Raw genomic sequence first — 20,333 nt, forward strand, 5'->3', positions numbered from 1 at the left:
AGGAGTGTGGAAACACCAAAATGTTAATAAGTACACTGAGATAAGTATTCTTGTTTTGCAAGCAGAAACATCTTAAAAAAAGTGACCTAATTTCATAATAAAAACCTCCTTTTTAATGACTCTGCATTCTTGGTGTACTTTAAATATTAACTCAGTAAGAACAGAATAAACACCATGCTGACTGTGTACCTTGGTGGTTGAGCCATTTCACATTAAGTCATGAGCAATGTTTTGATGCAGTTTTTCTTGCTTGGGTAAAATATGGAATATATTCCTGTTATAAATAATATATAGTAGAAAAATGTCTATTCATCTTTATCTCATTAATTGACCTGGTAGTGCTGCAATTGATGACATAATTAAGCAATGGTTTTTCATTGCTTTGGGTACAAAGTATTAGTTGAATAGGTTAAAATAATAGCATTGTAAAAAAAAAATGATGCAAAAGATGCTCTGGAAGTAATTTACTCCATTACTCTATATTCTTAGACATTATTTTAAGTAGAATGCTTTTCATTGTCATGTTCTGAGTTAGTCACAGGGATTGAACTGGCTGTTCTGTTAAAATTTCATTCCTTCACCACTAGGCCACACAGCCTGTCTAGTTTTACATTTAATTTGCAGATTTAAATATCAAAGAAGAACTGAACGAACATGTATTATGATTTTTATTAAATATATTCTGAAATAAGTGGGTGTATAGTAATTTGATTCTGTTATGACATATTTACATCATAGAAAATTATTGACAGCAGGTGTTAAAACCTACAAGAGTGTAAAGTCTCCCAACAGACAAAAACCAGCATTGTATTAAGCTCTGTTACTTTCTTTATCTCGCTTAAAAGATTATTATCCTTGGTGACTGAGATATAATAAAGGTAACAATATAGACATCAATTTGCCAATGTATCATTTTTTTTCCAAGAACTCCTAATCCTAGTATGGATATAAAACAAGGTATAGGCATTGTTTATCTCAGACATTTAACAGTGTCAGAATGACTCACAAAAGCGGGGTGCCTGAACTTTGTTAGATTAGTATAAAAAGGTTAGGTTTTAGTCTACATCCCTTATGTTCTTTGCACTGATGATTAGACACATGTCTCTAAACACCTACATTTAAAATATTCTCTTTGTTTTAAGCATGAAAGTAACAATTTCTCAGAAAGTATGACAAGTTTGAAAATAAGTCATACAAAGAATGCAATAATACAGACTATAAAAGCAACACATCTAACAATTTTAACACTTACTGCATGTTTCTGTGAGGTGATTATCATTAATGTGCATTTTATTGCATGAAATGTATGAAAAAATAGAAGTAGGAGGATTTATCTAAATTATTTTAAACAAAACATTTTTTGTGGAGAGGTTTATATAAGAATGGGATATCATTTTAATGTTAATTTTAATGATTTTTCCTAACTAAAAAATACCAACATTTACCAGTATCATCGTAAAGGTACAGTATATTTAGTTATCCATCCATCCATTATCCAACCCGCCATATCCTAACTACAGGGTCACAGGAGTCTGCTGGAGCCAATCCCAGCCAACACAGGGTGCAAGGCAGGAAACAAACCCCGAGCAGGGCGCCAGCCCACTGCAGGGCACACACACACACACACACCAAACACACATTAGGGACAATTTCGCATTGCCACTGCACCTAAACTGCATGTCTTTGGACTCTGGTAGGAAACTAGAGTACCCGGAGGAGACCCACGCAGACACGGGGAGAACATGCAAACTCCACGCAGGGAGGACCCGGGAAGCAAACCCGGGTCTCCTAACTGCGAGGCAGCAGAGCTACCCACTGTGCTGCCATATTTAGTTATTATTAAGGAAATCAAAATTCATGAGATGATACATTTAAAATTATTTATTTCAAGAAAATACAATCAGATGATGCCTTGAATCTCAGAAGTACGTGCATGTTATATGATAAAGCACCAGAAAGAAACTGACACACATACATACATGACACATATACCAGCTAGGTCAACTGATTCATAGAAGTACATTAGCTATGTCAAACCTATGACTTCAAGGAAACCAAGACAACACATAAATCCACAAAAGTGGGGAACATTTCAGAAATTATATTTTCTACCCTTAAAATTAAAATGTGGCATATGCTCTGGAAAAAGATCAGGGAACAGTGTTGATAAAATTACATTTATCTATGAAGTTGTTAGTTACTAACTCTTACCCACCACACTCTAATTAAATAGCTTTTATTACATATGAGGAGGTCAGATGGGATGCTGTTCAATCATCAAATTTGTTCAATTGACAAATTTGCAGGAAAGACATGCAGAAAACTTTTGGAAAGGAAAAGCCAAAGTCAGACTTGTGGAATGACCGGCTACTAAGGAATGAGAAACTCATGAAGACAGGACAAACAGGAGAGCCAGCTAGGAGTGAGAGCAAATCTGAGCAGAGAGCCAGCTGGACGCATATGCAATCTATGTACTAATCTGTCCTCTAGCCTGAATGAAAAATTTAATTCAGTCAGTTTGTTCAGATAATGTATTGACCGCACTGTTGGTAGCACATGGTCAAAATTAGCAGCACCAACTTGGCCACAGAAGGATTCTGTAACAGAGAGATGGGAGTCGAAAAATCTGTAAATTTAGGTCCCCGATGCCTAGATCGAACCCCAAATCATTACTGAGCCACCAGCAAATATGCTTATTGTGGCTGCTAACACTGGTCAACAGACAAAATGTTTCCTGGACCAAAATAGCTGACTTCCCTTAATTTTGACCTCCTGAATGTTAATATGAAAATTAAAATAGTTTTTTTTTTTTTGAGGTTTGAGAATGTTTCCTGAGAAGGAAATTTTAGTGATATGAGGGGCAGTTTACTTTTCCACTGGGCAACCCTAATGCTTAAGATGGCATATACTACTTTGCCACTGGTCTAAACATGCTTGATTAAGCATGTTGTGCTCCTCTAATGTTATGAGTAATTTTTTTTAAGCTGCAGGACGCATTTGTTCACTATGCCACAAAAGTGTTGAATAGTGCTAACAGTTGTTGTTACGTTTCTATTGAGATGACTTTTGTCTCTCAAAAGTGTTCTATAACTTTATTAATACAAAAAGTTTCTCATTTATATTTTTTGTGTATACCTGGAAACCAAGACAAGACCTTGGCACCTCATATTTGTTGTAATACTTGTGCAACAAATCACTGCACTTAGCTAAATTAAAAAGGATGTTCCGTGTCAATTGCAGTGCTGATGATTTGGAGAAATCATCAAGTTATGTTGCAAGCTGTTATTTTTGGTGCAATTTATTCAGCATGGTATATCAAAGAAAAAAGTGGAATATAAATAAGGAATATTTTAAAGTAGAGCAAAGTACTTATATTTGAGCTTGCTACATGTGATATGATATGAAAAAGTAATTTCAGAAAAGAAACAATTTAAAAAAATAGTTGACCCATATAAGGTCAACATCGTCTTCTGCGAATTTACAGTGCAAAACATTAGAATTCCAATCAATATAGGATGATATAAAATGCATTATGGGTGCCATGGTTTTGGTCATTAAGGTTCAACAGGACTACCTTGTAAATTATTAAGCATCTACCTTGTTGCTGCATAATAGCACTAACAGTATTGGTTTACAAGAATCTGAAGTATTAAACAGGAATGTCGTATCTGTTTGCAAAAAAGGTAAAAGGTCCGCATTTTCGAGAGAGAAATGATCTGCAATGTAACTGGAGGTTGCTTTGCATGTTTTTTTTCACCATGATGGTTGCAACATTGCTTGGCAGACTGATCCTAACAGCACCCAGACTACATCTTAAATTGCAGCGTAAGGTTTATTTCACATTATTCATTAGCCCCTACCCCCAAATCCCAGTATTGGTTACCTTATAAATTGATTTATGTTACTAAGTCTAAATCAATTAATAGCCAAAAGAGATATACTATGAGCAATATTTACAAACCAGGCGTGACGTTGAGTCCTACAGCAAATTCAGCATTCTCAATAGTGTCAAAACTGTGATCAGAATCTGACACATGGTCTTCATATTCCATATCATTAGCATTCTATTACATTTCTAAGACTTCCTCAACTGAATCTTTTACTAATAAAAGAGATCAGACAACATGGAAATTTATGATTTACAGTATATGAAGGAAGACGCCCTTGAGTATGTAAAATATACCATTATTGCTTTTAATTGACGTGTGGTTTATTACAAATTAAATGAACAACTTTGAAATATGGCATTGTTCTGGTGGCAAGACACTTTGTGCATAAGTGGCTACAATAGAATCAAACACAAATGTAGTATTAATTTGCAGACTTCCATGGCTATATTTTTTACACTCTACTGAGTTCAGCATTCTTTCTCACCTATTTATAAATTATGATCATGTAGTGATTTTGGTATTCACATAGGCATGCAAGTAGAAACCATTACCAGATGTTTTATCCACCAATTACACTCTCGATTCCTGTCCATAGGAAGTGACACCAAAGATACTAGCAGCTATGGGAGCTGAGAGAATTCATTCAACTTCTTATTATGCTGTTCAACATTAATTTATAAAATTACAGAATGCCTTGGAGGGTAAGGTGACCAGTTGGCCTAGGTCATTGTCACTGAGCAAATGAAAAGCTTAAATTATGAAATTATGCAATGTTAGTACAAATCTAATACAGTAGATACACTGTGAGAAAATAATGAAAAGACCACATTTAAAATGTGTGCTTTGTGCATTTTTATTGGTAAATTATTCCAGATTTTAAGTATATAGAAGCAAAAGGCTAGATGGCCAGTGTTTTTATGTTTCGGTTTTGTAACATTTAGCAAGCCAGTGTTCTATGATTTCAGAAATCACAATTAAGGACGTGTGGGCATAGGCATTTCCGAAACACAGGAAGGTACAAGATTGTTGAAAGTCTTATAGATAATGAAAAACATTTTAAAAATCAGTCCTAAAAGAAACAGGCAACAACTGTAATGGTGCTAATATAGGTGAAGGAAATTTAAGTTTCCTTTTTTTTTGTTAAGATTCTTTCTTCTACATTTTGAACAAGTTGCAATCAATTTATATCTTCTTCTGGTAGTCCTGATAAGAGTGCTTTACAATAATCAAGATGGCTAAAAACGCAAAGGTATGTATTTATTTTTCAGCATCTTACAACAATATAACAAATCAAACTCAGGCTAGGAATAGTATCATCCTTAATAAGTGATTTAAAAAGTGGCACTGACTTTGTAATGACCTGGGGCCTCATGCATAATGGCGTGCATAGAATTCACACTATAACATGGCATAAGCACAAAAGCAAAAATGTGCTTATGCACAAAAAAAATCCAGATGCATAAATCTGCGCGAACACCAACTTTAACATTCTTCCGCTCCATAAATCCTGGTCAGTGTGAAAAGTAATGCACATACATGCGTCTGCTGTCCCGCCCCATCTCCTCCCAGAATTACCCCTCTTTGAATATGTGAAAAGGCAATGGCAAAAGCACGGGGGAAATAGAACAATTTCAGAGAATACCAGGTGGAGGCAATGAAAACGTACTATTTGTTGGTTTAAACAGTGGTATAGACAACAGGAACTTAATAGAGTGACATAGAGTGTCGGAGAAACTCGAAAGCTCAAGCTCACAAAGTCGCACAGTGTCTGAAATAAAAAAGTTGTCAGATATCAAAGTCGCCGTGAAAAGGCGAGCCGTAGCCCACCGTCTGAGTTTCATATGAAAGCTTATTAGGGTACAGAGAAAAAAAAATAGGCACACAGTGGGAAAAAAGCACGAAATGTCAAATTTACTCTTGAAATTTCCACTTTAATCAAATAGTTTATATTTCATTAAAGCAGAACACCATAAACTTCATTTTAAAATAGTTTAATTTACTAGTTTCTCAAATCCCATCGTAATTATAGTAGCACGTTAAATGCTTTGTTTTGTATTTGATCTTCTATGTGCTCTATGTGTGTGAATCACTACATGCTTCCGGGCTTTCTCATCTTCCGACAGGACTCAGAATCCATTACATTTGTAATATTAAAGCTTTTCGAATAATTAAAATACTGAGATGTATACATGATATCATTTTCATGATGATAGAAGTTAAAGCATGTTATTAAACATGGGAACATGGTGGCGCAGTGATTGTGTGCGACCTTCGATGAAATAATTTATTGCAGCAGTACTGTCTCTTTCAAACGTACTAACCCCCAATTCCTGTCCTTACTTTTCTTTCTCCAAATACCCAATCACCACACAATCAGCTCTGTAATAGACATTAAGCCATCTGTAAGCTTAGAACGCAGATTCTTCAAAACTTTTAAGGAACATTGTAATATTTTCGTAGTACATGTTTAATTATTCTATCCTTCCAGTGTCACACCAGTCCCAGCAAGCATACAGCGTGAGGCAGGAACAATCCGTGAATGGAGTGCCAGATCCTTGCTAGCACAGCGGCACTGTGTCCTCACATGTTTAATTATTAAGAACTAGCAGAATACCCGCGCTTCGCAGCGGAGAAGTAGTGTTTTAAAGAAGGTACGAAAAAGAAAAGGAAAAATTTTAAAAATAACATAACATGATTGTTAATGTAATTGTTTTGTCATTGATATGAGTGTTGTTCTCATATCTATCTATCTATCTATATATCTATCTATCTATCTATATATCTCTATCTATCTATATATCTATCTATCTATATATTTATATATATATATATAGCAAAATACCCGCGCTTGGCAGCGGAGAAGTAGTGTGTTAAAGAAGGAAAGAGAAAGAAAAGGAAACATTTTGAAAATAACGTAACATGATTGTCAATGTAATTGTTTTGTCACTGTTATGAGTGTCGCTGTGATATATATATATATAGCAAAATACCAGCTTCAGCGATGTCATGTGTTAAATAAGTTATGAAAAAGAAAGGAAACATTTTAAAAATAATGTAACATGATTGTCAAAGTAATTCTTTTGTGTATTTGGTGGCAGCGTCACAAAGTTGTTTTCGGTAGCTGCATCAGAAAATGTACCACGACGTCTGACACGCCTCCTTTTTACTGTTTTCTCACAGCTTGTATTGCTGCTGTCATATATATATACACACACACACACACATATATATATATAATATACATATATATATACACATACATATCTTCATATCTACATATCTATATACATATCTACACACACAAATTATATATATGTGTGTATGTGTGTATGTATGTATGTGTGTGTGTGTGTGTGTATATATATATATATATATATATATATATATATATATAATCTAGATCTAGATAGGGTGTGTGTGTGTATATATATATATATATATATATATACACATACATACATATATATACACATACATATACTTGTGTGTATGTTTGTATGTGTCTATATGTGTGTGTATAGCTTTGGTCACTGAGTGCAAGGGAAAAATAATGAAATATAGTCTATAAGTTATTAAACAGTAAAACATTAACGTTTTAAGAAGTACAGGTACATTGAGCACTACTGGAGTGGTTTGGGTAAACTACATTTTAAAGACTGTGTAACAAAACAGGTAAGTAACTAACAGCAGCTAAAATGTATATGGATCATCTCTCGGTAGTGATCCTTTTGAAAGGCGCTACACGACGGCTGTGGTATAGAAATTACATTTTCTATGTGAACGTTCAAATTTGTGCCTCTGGTAATGTGCCTTACCGGCATTTAAAGAAAATTAGTTTTGTGTCCTCTGCGTGTTAAGAGAAAGGCTTTGGTTTGGGAAAAAGGTGTAAAGAAAGGAAAGTTGCCTTTTTCTTTTATATAGTATAGAGATGTGTTTGCTGACGTTATGATCGCCTTTTGGCGACAGTCGCGTGGGTCTTGTGTAGACTGGTGAGACGTCCCGCCATTAATCGGCTGTGATGGCACTGTCAGTCCTCCACTCGTATGCGTGTGTTCATAATCCGAGCTGAGGACCTGATAATCATATACGTGCAAAAAAAAGTGTGAATCGCCTTAATATTATTTTGCCGTGGTGTAGAAAAGGGGTCCCGTGTTTGCACTTGTCTGGGCTTTAGCGAAGGGTGAGGATGAAAAAAATTAAAAGTGCTCACTTTGACTTAAGGCAGAAGCGCAGTCAGCGTCTCAAAGGCCGGCACAGCTAGCTACGCGCTGGCTGATCGACTTTTGCTGGGCAGGAGACCCCTTTTGTACACACGCTCATGATATCAAAAGTCTCAGCGCTCTTTGGAGGTAATTCATATATTATATATATAGCAAAATACCCGTGCCTCAGGGAGAAGTAGTGTGTTAAAGAAGTAATGAAAAAGAAAAGGAAACATTTTAATAATAACGTAACATGATTGACATTGTCATGAGTGTTGCTATCATATATATTCCTGCCTAAATAAGTCACCCTCGGTTCGCTCTTACTTTTTTACCGTTCATTTAATCATGGCTAGTGGCGGAAAAATTATAAAATGGAAGGAGGATGGCTTTACCAAAACAATTATTGATGGCGAATCGATTATTCATAAAGCTTGAATTGGTGATCTGTTTTTCTGTGTTAACCTCATATTTTTTCATACTTCTTCTCAAACTAAGGTGGTGCGAGGGTAAAATGAATCGGGATGCGCTGATCAATGTAATCGGTGTACCAGGAAATCATGCATTGACAAAAGCTCCCTTTGCTTGTAATGCAAAGTGTGATTAAATGCATTATTTTTCAACGCGTTATGGAGCACATGCATCAAAGCTTCTCAGCTGTGCTTGTGCTAAGAAAAGGAAAGATTTTAAAAATAGCGTAACACGCTTGTCAATGTGACCTTTTGTAAGTAGTGCCTGGAGGATTCAGTGTGTTCAAACTCTAGAGACAGCGTGTGTATTAACTTGAGGTAAATGGGAGGGGAGATGATGACGTGACTCCCCCACCCGCCTTAACTGTCAATCCCCCACAAACACAGTCTCTCTGAATTTGCATAAGCACACCCCTTCACCTACAATTTTAACTTAGTTACAAAGTGATCAAAACTCTCGTTTATATCCTGCGTCCTCTCATTAAACTTGTATCCCGCATTACCTGTGGGCATGTGAAACGCCAGCGGTAGCCTGTCTATGAACTTAATTTAAAGTTTAGGTTTACACCTTGCTTTCTTTCCGAGGTAGCAGCACTCATGAATATGGTAGTATATGCCACTCGCTCGCTTCTTATTGTTTCGCTGCCTTCTCAATTATATAATGCATGTTTTCTTAAGCGCTTTTTGTAGGTCTTCCTGGTTTTCTACATACTGCGTTGACAGTCAGTTCACGTGATTACGTGGGAGGCGTGATGATGTCACACGAAACTCCGCCCCCTACGTCTTTGCAGCTCTACTCCATTACAGTTAATGGAGAAAAATACCTTCCAGTTATGACCATTAGGCGTAGAATTTCGAAATGAAACCTGTCCAACTTTTGTAAGTAAGCTGTAAGGAATGAGCCTGCCAAATTTCAGCCTTCTACCTACACGGGAAGTTGGAGAATTAGTGATGAGTGAGTGAGTGAGTGAGTGAGTGAGGGCTTTGCCTTTTATTAGTATAGATATAGATTACTTAAATGAAGTTCAAGTTTTATCTGTATAATATAATAAACATATTTTTCTACATTTCATCATAAAAATATCATCATCATATGTAAATACGCGCTTTCTAAAGTGGCTCAGGTTGTGCAATATTATAACTGTATTGCAAGTTTACAGTGAGGTAACTGTACTAATAAGTACTAACAGTTCTACGAGGAGTACTTGATGGACTTATTGAGTGCGTTTATAGTTCTTGGGATGAACCGTGAGGTCCGTACAGGAAAGATTTTGAAGCATTTGCCATGTGAGAGCAGTTCAAATAGGCAGCATGGCTGAGGCAGCATGTGCTTGATGCTGTATACCGATAATTCTCTTTCCGATCAGCTGCTCCGAGTGGTGCAGCAAGAATAATATGGAAAAAGATGATCCGCTGTGGCAACCCCTAAAGGGAGCAGCTGAAAGAAGAAAAAGAAGGTGCAGTGAGAGTAAGAACGCTAAAGCAGCTATGGTATTTGGAATAGTTTGGCCATTCCGTGGACCATTATATTGTTACAAGTTAATTACAATCAGATGCATTAAACTAATAAACAATATGCAGTGAATTTCAGTGTATTTATAAAGCCGTGTCAGGGATGTGGATCTAAAAAACAAAGGGTAACCACACAGGAACAGTAGCACTGCTTTGGCGCTGGGTGCTGCCAGTCTGCAAAACCAAGCACAAAACTTGCGTACGCCAGGGTATGAGCTACCGTGGAAATATGCATGGCTTTACGGCAAGATTAGGTTTTATACATCGTGATTTGAACGTGGAAACAGGCTTACGCAACATTTTTGTGCATACAACAACAACAACATTTATTTATATAGCACATTTTCATACAAAAAGTAGCTCAAAGTGCTTAAAAAAAGCATACGCACCGTTTATACATGAGGCCCCTGGACTCTTCACTTTTGACTTGACCTGATGAATGATTTTTTTTACTACAGCCAGTAACTACAGTTTGTGCTTTTTCATTTAGTTTAAGGAAAATACTAGCATGGCAGAATGTATAAGCCAAATTATTCAAAGGTTTGAAAGCCTCAGGGTCATCTGGTGCACTGGGTGTGTATACTCTGTGTCATCTGCACTGCTATGGTACTTTACCTTTTTTTTAGAAATGATCTAGCCTAATGGGAGTATATAAAGTGACTAAGAATAAAGGGCCTGAATTAACTCTTGAGGTTTACCATATGTTACATATATTTTGGACATACAGCCACCAAGACTTACAAATAATTTCCTCACTGTTATGTACAGTATAATTGAAACCAGTTTAAAGCACTACTAGAAAAGACGTTCTTTGCCGAAAAGATTTATGAGAATCCTGATGGTCTACAGTATCAAAATGAGTGCCCAAGTCCAGGCGAACAAGTCATATGTTATTTGCATTAGCATTTAGCTGTAAGTCATTAACTTTTTCTTTCGGCTACTCCCGTTAGGGGTCACAACAGTGGATCATCTTTTTCCATATCTTTCTGTCCTCTGTATCTTGTTCTGTTACACCCATCACGTTCATGTCCTCTCTGACCACATCCATAAATCTTCTCTTAGGCCTTCCTCTTTTCCTCTTCCCTGGCAGCTCTATCCTTAACATCCTTCCCCCAATATACTGAGCATCTCTCCTCTGCACATCTCCAAACCAATGCAATCTCTCCTCTCTGACTTTGTCTCCCAACCGTCCAACTTGAGCTGACCTTCAAAACCATTTCAGTGCTATGGTTTAATCTAAAATCAGACTGGTGTTTTTCAAGAAAATAATTTTATTTGAAATAATAATTCAGCTTTATAAAGATGACTTTTTTTCTAGAATTTTGTTTAAAAAATAGATTAGAGAGATGCCTAAAGTTATACAAAATACAAAGGTCAAGATTAATCTCTTAATCAAGAGGTTATTGGGGCAGACTTTTTTCAGGCCAGGTGCTCTTGCTGATGCCAACATCCTTTAAATGTTTGATGACATCCAGAAGGAATGGCATCCTTATTCTAACCCTATGTCATAAAAGTATTTTTTAATGAATTGGAGAACACATGGAAGAAGTATGCAGAGGAGATGCTGAAAGAGAGTAAGAAATGGGATAATGATGTTTGATGTGAGAAAACAGAAGGACCAAGCTGCAAATTTTCAAAAGAGGTGGTCATAAAACAACTGTGGCACTTATGACCCCATCAGCTCATCATAGATAGCCTATAACAGCTTGAGAGTATACAAAATCATTTCTTCACACAACAGATATTTTCAATTAAAATGTTAGCAAACTTTTTTTAATTAAAAAAATAAAAAGATTCCAGAGTCATGCTGCTGCTGGGCATAAAACTTCTTCAGCATATAATCATGAAATAAAAACAGTTCCTTTCCTTCTGTTGGACATATAAAATTACAAATTAAGTTGAAACTAATATTTTTCTTTCTTAGCATTTACATCATTATTTCAAATATTATTAATATCATTGATGAATTTTATATATTCCAGGTTATATGTGCGTGTGTAAATGGCAAGTGACAAGCTGCTACATGCACAAAGCAGTCAGCATCACCAGTCTTTTGTGAGGAGCATTACACACATAACAGTAACATTTTATCTACCTATTCTTTGTTCTGTTGCATATTCATAGTTATATTGAATTATAAAGTGTGACATTTTTCTTTGTGTTGCTATTTACAGAACAGAACCAGTAATTCACATTTGGTCAGTAGTATTCAGTGATGTGAGTAACAGCAGCAGGAGAGGAACTTTGAGGTTAAAAAGATATGCAAATATGATCAAGTCCAAGGTTAAAGAGAAAGTTAGTGATTCACTCCTAGATACCTAGTATTGTCTGTGGCAATAATGGGGTCTCTTTGGAGTAAAAAAAAAGCTAAGAAAAATGTAATAAAACTATTGTGTATATAATTTTAAAAGATTGCAACTATTAAGGAGAAATCAAGGGAGGACAGGAGTATGACACGCACACTGATGAAATAATTTAAAATTTAAAAGCTGAAAACCCAGCTGGGTATAAATGGTCCTTCTAGTGTTAACAAAAAAAAACCAAAAAGAAATCACAAATTTTCAAAAGAAATCACAGTAACTGTACATACCAAAAAGGGATTAGAGATACCAAGCCCTCTAAATTAATGTTTTTTCCAGGAATAAAGGTAAACATTTGTATGAAAATTACTATATTCGATTTTTCTTGACTTCACTGCAGACATTGAATGGAAACCAAATCTTATGGCATGAAACTGACTGTGCAGATCAGAAATTCTGAATGATCCTATATATCCAGCTAGCTTAAAAGTTATGATTAGAGATAAAGTATGGACATGTAACGAACTAGAAAAAGCTGAGAATGCTTTGAAGAATCTTCTTACAGACTTAATACAATCTGGAATCACTGGAAGAGAGACGAAAAAGGAAGTGAAAAGAACAGGAAAAAATTTTAAAAACATTATATTATGGCAGTAAGCAAAAGATACGCAAGTCAGGTCTTCTGTATCATTGTATATCCATTTACACTCAAGATGTCAACTTCAACACACCTGAGGAAAATAGGAAGGCCGTGATATTTGTGTTACAGACTGAATACACAAGAATGTCCACTTACAAATAAGATGTGAACTCTTCTGAGAAATAACAGTACTTAAGTACCACTGATATTTTAATTAAAAAAGTATAGCATGGTAATATTTAAAGTAAGTTATGGCTCATAGTATTTACTGATATTATTGATAGACATTACTAACATTTAACATCTTTTTCCTTTGTTGAGACTGTTTCAGTTAGTAGTACAACATTTTTGATAAAATTCAGATATCTATAGAAATTATATTACACACATTTGTCATCTTTTTTATAGCTGCAAAATAGTAGTATTTTCAGTGTGAAAGGTAACTAAAAGTATGAATAATATTGAGTACAATTTACTGTGAGCAGTTTAAAAGGAAATAGCAAATGCTGTTAATTTTTTATGTGGAATACAGTATCATAACTAATGACCTAGCTGATAGCACAGGTCTTTAACAATATTCCTGTTAGAGACTCTGCCAAAGGAAACTTGGCAAATTTTAGTAACATTTTATAAATTTACAGAGGTTATACTGTAAGTATTACCTCCAGGCTATAACAGTGCTTTAAATATAGTGCACTACTGCTTAAGAAAGTGAAAATAAAGCCTACTTTAACACCTTTCTTGATAAGTTAGAACTCTTAAATCTTGATACATTACATATTGAGGAACTGAATAAACAACTGAGGCTCAGCTAAATTTATACTATAAATTACTTGCAAAGAAAAAAGCCATGGGTCCATAACATTTTAGAGTAAAAGTTTATAAAAGAATGTCTATTAAATTAGCCCTGTTAATGCTATCTATATTGGAAAAAGGTAGGGAAGTCAATATTTTACCCCACACTTTATGCCAGACTTTGCTTAGTGACTTTCCAAAGGTGATTAAAGATCCTCTGGAATATGCATTTTATAGACCAGTCCCATTCCTAAATAATGATATCAAGCTGTTGGCAAACACTCTAGCAAAAGGAACTTAGTAAGTGCTCCCTATAACAATATTACAAGACTGACAGTTATTGCCAAACTTTCACTGTTTTTTAATATGTTATACACCACCTCAGCATCTGGAATTTCAGAATACTTAATGTCTGATTTCAAAACAAGTATTCAATAGATTAGGATGGATAGATAGTTATAAAGAACTTAATTTGTTCCCAGGACAAAATGTGGCTTTTTATAGAAGCTTGTTATATAAATAAATATATATACACCCACAGTATGGTCTGCACACATACTAGAATGACAAAAAAGGAAGAAAATTAAAATGAAGGAAAAACTTCTGACTTGTCAGTCACAGTGCCGTTTGTATAAAGGAGCTAGACACACTTTTGCTGAATAATTCTCTGGCTGGAAGTACTCAGTATTAGTGTGTCAGAAATAGGACGTTCAGCATTATTCATAATGGCACTCAGTTTTGTTTCTAATTCTGTTCTTTGCTGCTAACTCTTGTGGGTCCAGAGTGTGACCCATTACTGAGTCTTCTCTTTTAATTAGCATGTTGATTTAGTGCGCCTTATTGAAATGATGTTACCGGCCCAACACACCACAGTGTTAAAAAAAAAAGGAATGGTGCTGGCCATCACAGAGTTGTAGAATATGTGAAGGATGTCACCACTCACATTAAAAGAACACAGTCACCTAAGAAAAATTGAGCCTGCTCTGTGCTTTTTTACATAATTCCTCTGTTTTATGAGACTAGTCCAACCTATTATTGATGTGAACCCCCAAGTACTTGTAGGAGTGGACCACCTCTACATCCACTCCTTGAATAGTGACGAGACATAGAGAATCTTTAACGCAATGCAAGTATATAACCAATTCCTTGGTTTTGCTGATATTTAGTTACAATTCTTCATGCACTAAAAAACAAAGTTCACCACCTGACTCCTGTACTGTGTCTCATCTCCCTTACAATACATCCCATAAGTGTAAATTCATCACAGGAATGGCTTATAAATAACAATGTTAAGGTTCTGGATTGGCCAAGTCAAGATCTCAGTCCATTTGAGACTCTGTGGCTGGACTTGAAAAAGGCCATTCACTCATGATCCCCATGCAACATGACAGTGTCTGAACAGTTTTACAAATAGAATGGGGAAAAATTGCAGTGTCCAGATGTGCAGAGCTGATAGAGAGACCTTTGCACACAAACATAAGGCTGTCATGACTGCAAAAGATGTATCTACTAAATACTGATTTAGAAGTGAATACTTTCACAATCAAATTTTGAGATATTTGTAATTATTGTAGACCACCTTGAAGAAATCCATTTCAACTTTCACATTAAATTGTCTTTTTTTGTTGATCAATGTCAAAAAAGAAAAGTTAAATCCAGTGAGATTCAATGTTGTATAATAATAAAATAATAATACAATCTGAAAACTTTCAAAGGGGTGAATACATTTTATAGACATTGTATTAACCTACAAACCTCACCCTGTGCACATCACTAACTCTGTCTCTATCAAAAGAACACCAAGACCATTAACACTTTCTCCCCCATGTATGACAGTTGGTGTCACACACTTGAGAAACCGTCCTTTCACCATCTTGATGTCATACAAACACCCTACATGATGAACCGAAGATTTCAAATTTTGGTTCATCAGTCCATAAGATTTTCTTCCAGTCTTTACTGTAGTAGTCCATAGCCAGTATTTCAAAACTCTATCTTGTTCTTTAAGGAAACACTTTCTTACTGATACTCGCCATGTCCAACCTGCAGCAGAAAGTCTCCATTTCACAATGGAAACTGACACTTGCTTTTTTCGACCACTGTTCAATTTCAAGTTTATTTATAAAGCACACATTAAAAACACTGACCAAATTGCTGTACAATCATAAATAAAAAATAATTAGCACATAAATATTAATAATATTTAATATAATATTAATTTGAGAGGTAAAAAGGTACCAGTTCATTTAGGCATTTAGAAACCAATATCTACATTTTTAAATCAATTTGAAAATTAGCTGGAAGCCAATAAAGAGCGGTGAGTACTGGAAAAATATGGTCATGTTTGCAAGATTGAGTTAAAAAACAGGCCACAGCATTCTGCACCATGTTTAGGTGATGTAAAGATGCCTGATCAACCCCTAGATACAGACTATTACAGTAATCTAACCTAGAGGTTATAAACTTGTGAACTGCTTTTCCAAGATCATTTTGAGATAAAAAGGCACTGACCTTTGATAAAAGTCTCAACTGATAAAAATAGGATCTAAACACAGCATCGATCTGTTTGTTGAATTTAAAGTTCTTCTTAAAAATAACCCCTAAATGCTGCAATAAGATCCAACAGAATCAAGATCGCAGCATCACCAGAGTCAGTTATTAAAAGAAGATCATTATAAACCCATGAAAGTGCAGTTTCTGTGCTGTGACAAGCTCTAAAACCAGATGGAAAATACCATTTTCATTTTAAAAATCTTCAAGTTGGATAAGAACAACTTTTTCAAGAATCTTAGCAAGAAAATGCAATTTACAAATAGGTCTATAATTGGACAAAGTACAGCCATCCAAATTCTGCTTTTTTGTCAGAGGCTGCACCACAGCATGTTTAAAAGCATGCTGGGGCATTACCTGAAGACAAGCTTTCATTTATCAGGGCAAGAATACATGGACCAACAGTATCAATAAACACCTTGAATAAATCTTGGGGTAATATCAGTATGACAATTATAGGGCAATAGGCATTTAACCAGTTGCTGTAGCAGTGAAGTGGGCTAAAAGTCATCAAAAACAGCCGGGAACACTGGATGGTCAGAAGAATCATATACTTGTAAAATCACAGATAATCGAATGGTAGTGATCTTGTTTAAAAAGTCTTCACAAACATTAGGTGATGCTGTGAAACCGCCTGAATCACCTGTGTTAACTACAGAATAGAAATAGACATGCTTGTACATTCAAACTGGCTGAAGATTTCATCTACACTCAAATTAGAAGACTGTACAGTGTTAAATAAAGAAGATTCTTTAAAAGCAGAATAAAAACAATTTGCACTTGTTGAAGTAATACATTATGCATGACGTGCAGCAATATGTGGTTTTACATTAAAAGAAGACACAATGATATTATATAAAATAGGAGAATAATAAGAAATAGATAAATCACACTCTTCAGTTATGGAAACTGATAACCCGTAGGATAAAAACAGGTCCAGAGTATGTCCCTGTTTATGAGTTGGAACAATCACAGATTTCACCAGTTCAAAAGACCAGAGGCTTGTCTTCACAACAAACATGAATATTAAAATCGCCCACAATTAAAATCCTGTTATAACGTGGCATAACCCATGCCAGAAAGTCAGAAAAATCAGTGAAAGAATCCTTATTAAATTTTGACGGTCAGTAAATCACGGCACACAGCACTGGTGACGACAACGTGATCTCAAACAGCTGCAGTTCAATGCTGGTAGAAGCAACAGATGAAATACAATGACAGTTAAGTCTGCTTCTAAACAGTGACACCAAACCTCAACCTCTGGATGATATCTGAGAGGAACTGAAGAACTTACAGACAGAAGGAGAAAATTCAGAGAAGGGAGCAAACTCATGTTTCAATCAAAAACATAAAATCCAAATCACAAGATATGAAGAAGTCCTGCAGAATAAAAGATGTGTTTGCTATCAATCTAGCATTAAAACCATGGTATTCTTTCACTCATTGCTAGGCAGCTGGAATGCACGCTGGAGTGGGTGAAGATTCCTGTGATCCACACCACATTTACTCCGCCTCAGCCTGCACAGGAAAGGAAGCAGCACAGAGGATTCAGGAACAACTGACTGGAGGCACCAAAATCCAGGATTCATGAAATGCAGAGCAGGTTGTCAGTTGTAGGTGCCAATGGAGACACTACAAGAGTCAGTCCCTTGTAGGGTCGCAAGGAAGGCTTTCCGTCTTACCCTCACACTACTAAGCTTCCTGTGTCTCTTACAGCTTATCTTACGGTTCTTACCGCCAGAAGCAAAGGAGGTAGACTGGTGCAGCCATGGTGATCTATCTGAGAAGGGTGGGGGCACAAGGGCCAGTCACCTAAGTAATTTTTTGACCACTTCTCCACACAATCTCAAATATCCAAAAGTGTTTGGTGATCATACACCAGCAGAGATAAGACATTATTAAAAAATTACACCAAAATCAAAGCAATTAAAAACAGCAATGAGCTCATCCGATCACTGGGTTTTCAACTATGGTATCTGTCAAAATTTTAGTGAAAAACTCCAACATGCATTTGTTGAGAGTGCCAGACCATTCCCAGTTCTGTGTAGTTATTTATCCACAGAGCTTCTTAACTTTAGTTTCTAGAGCAGCAACCGTTTTATTTATAAAAGGCTCTATTTGTTCCAGCTGTTCAATGCAGTACATTAGCATAATTTCAGACTCTATTGTGATCTTTCTGAACTTGTTTTTTTTACTTCCTGTATATTCATTCCTAGTTACATAATTATATCTTTCAGATCTTTTTCGTTTAAGGCATCCTCAAAACTAACACCTTCAGACAACTCAGGCAGTATGTTGTAGCTACTTGCTGAAGAAGGACAAGCTGCCACTGTTGGATGAGTATAAATATCAGATTTGGAGGTTGGATTTCTTTACTACTAGGGTGGTTGGAATGTCATGCCATACATTCAGTTCCTCAGTCTCCGCTTTTTCTTGCGTCAAGCTGTTGTACGTCAGTCTTTTTACTCCTTTTATTGATATGGCTTGAATTTTTTAGAAACATAGTATGTTCTATGCCATAGAAATCCTTACCACAGATACCAAAGTAAAGAGCCTTGTGTCTCAAGTGTTTATGTCTGACAAATATGCAAAGCCCCAAAAGAAGTCCTTGTTTTAACTCTGTAAACCACAGTCCGCTTACAATGGACAAGGACCAAAAGTTGTTCTGTAATGTGTGCAGTTTGTAATCACTTTAAGCACTTTGTCCTGATTTAGTTGTCTGATTAATTAAAGTTATGAAAACATTTTGCAAAATTTCAGCCAAAAGTATCGGAAATGACATGGGTGATCAAATAAGTAAAATATATTGGAAAAAAAACTGGTATTTGTGTATGCCAGTGATGGTTTTTCATTACAGGCTGCCCTAATCGTCACTAAATCAGACAGGACAAGTTACTTAAAGATGCAAACAAATCACTCCAAAACTCTTTTTTTGTGTGGGGAAAACAAGTTATTAAAGAATCTATACTAATAAAAGGCAAAGCCCTCACTCACTCACTCACTCACTGACTCATCACTAATTCTCCAACTTCCCGTGTGGGTGGAAGGCTGAAATTTGGCAGGTTCATTCCTTACAGCTTCCTTACAAAAGTTGGGCAGGTTTTATATCGAAATTCTACGCGTAATGGTCATAACTGGAAGCTGTTTTTCTCCATTTACTGTAATGGAGATGAGCTTGAACGCCGTGGGGGCGGAGTTTCGTGTGACATCATCACGCCTCCCACGTAATCAAGCAGTACGTAGAAAATCAGGAAGACCTCCAAAAAGCTCTGAAGAAAACATGCATTATATAATTGAGAAGGCAGCGAAACAATAAGAAGCGAGCGAGTGACATATACAACCATATTCATGAGTTCTGCTACTTCGGAAACAAAGCACGATGTAAACCTACACTTTAAATTAAGTTCATAGACAGGCTGCCGCTGGCGTTTGTAATTTAGTGCCTGCCCATATAAGGCCGTCCGTCAGCGGCAATCCAATAGCAAACTCCCACTAAATATTCACGGGTTAAGGACTGTGCTTATGCAGAGGAAGATGAGATGGTCAGGGTGGTGTTTGGCACAAACTCAGCGAAACTGCGAGAGAAAGTTTTAAGTGCCAGGACTAAGGTAACATTAAATACAGCCATGGACATAGCACGAGATGGCACCAGCACAACTGGGGAACTTCGATGCATGTACACCGAGTGGCTCACGTGAACTGGCGCAGTGCACAGATAAAAGGCAACAGTTCCAAAGGGCGCTGAACAAAAACCGAATTACACAATTGAAAAGGCAGCAAAAAATATGAAGCGTCTGATACATACAAGCATATTCATAAATGCTGCTACTGTGGAAACAAAGCACACGGTGGAAAAAGTCAATGTCCGCTAAAGGAAGACAGTGTAAAAAAAAAACCCGTGCATGCAGTGTGTCAGGTCTCGGATAAAGAAGAAGACGAGCTGTTTATTGATGCAGTAAGAAATGAATCGATGA

The sequence above is a fragment of the Polypterus senegalus genome, chromosome 2 (genome assembly GCF_016835505.1).
Source record: "Polypterus senegalus isolate Bchr_013 chromosome 2, ASM1683550v1, whole genome shotgun sequence".
Taxonomy (NCBI): domain Eukaryota; kingdom Metazoa; phylum Chordata; class Cladistia; order Polypteriformes; family Polypteridae; genus Polypterus; species Polypterus senegalus.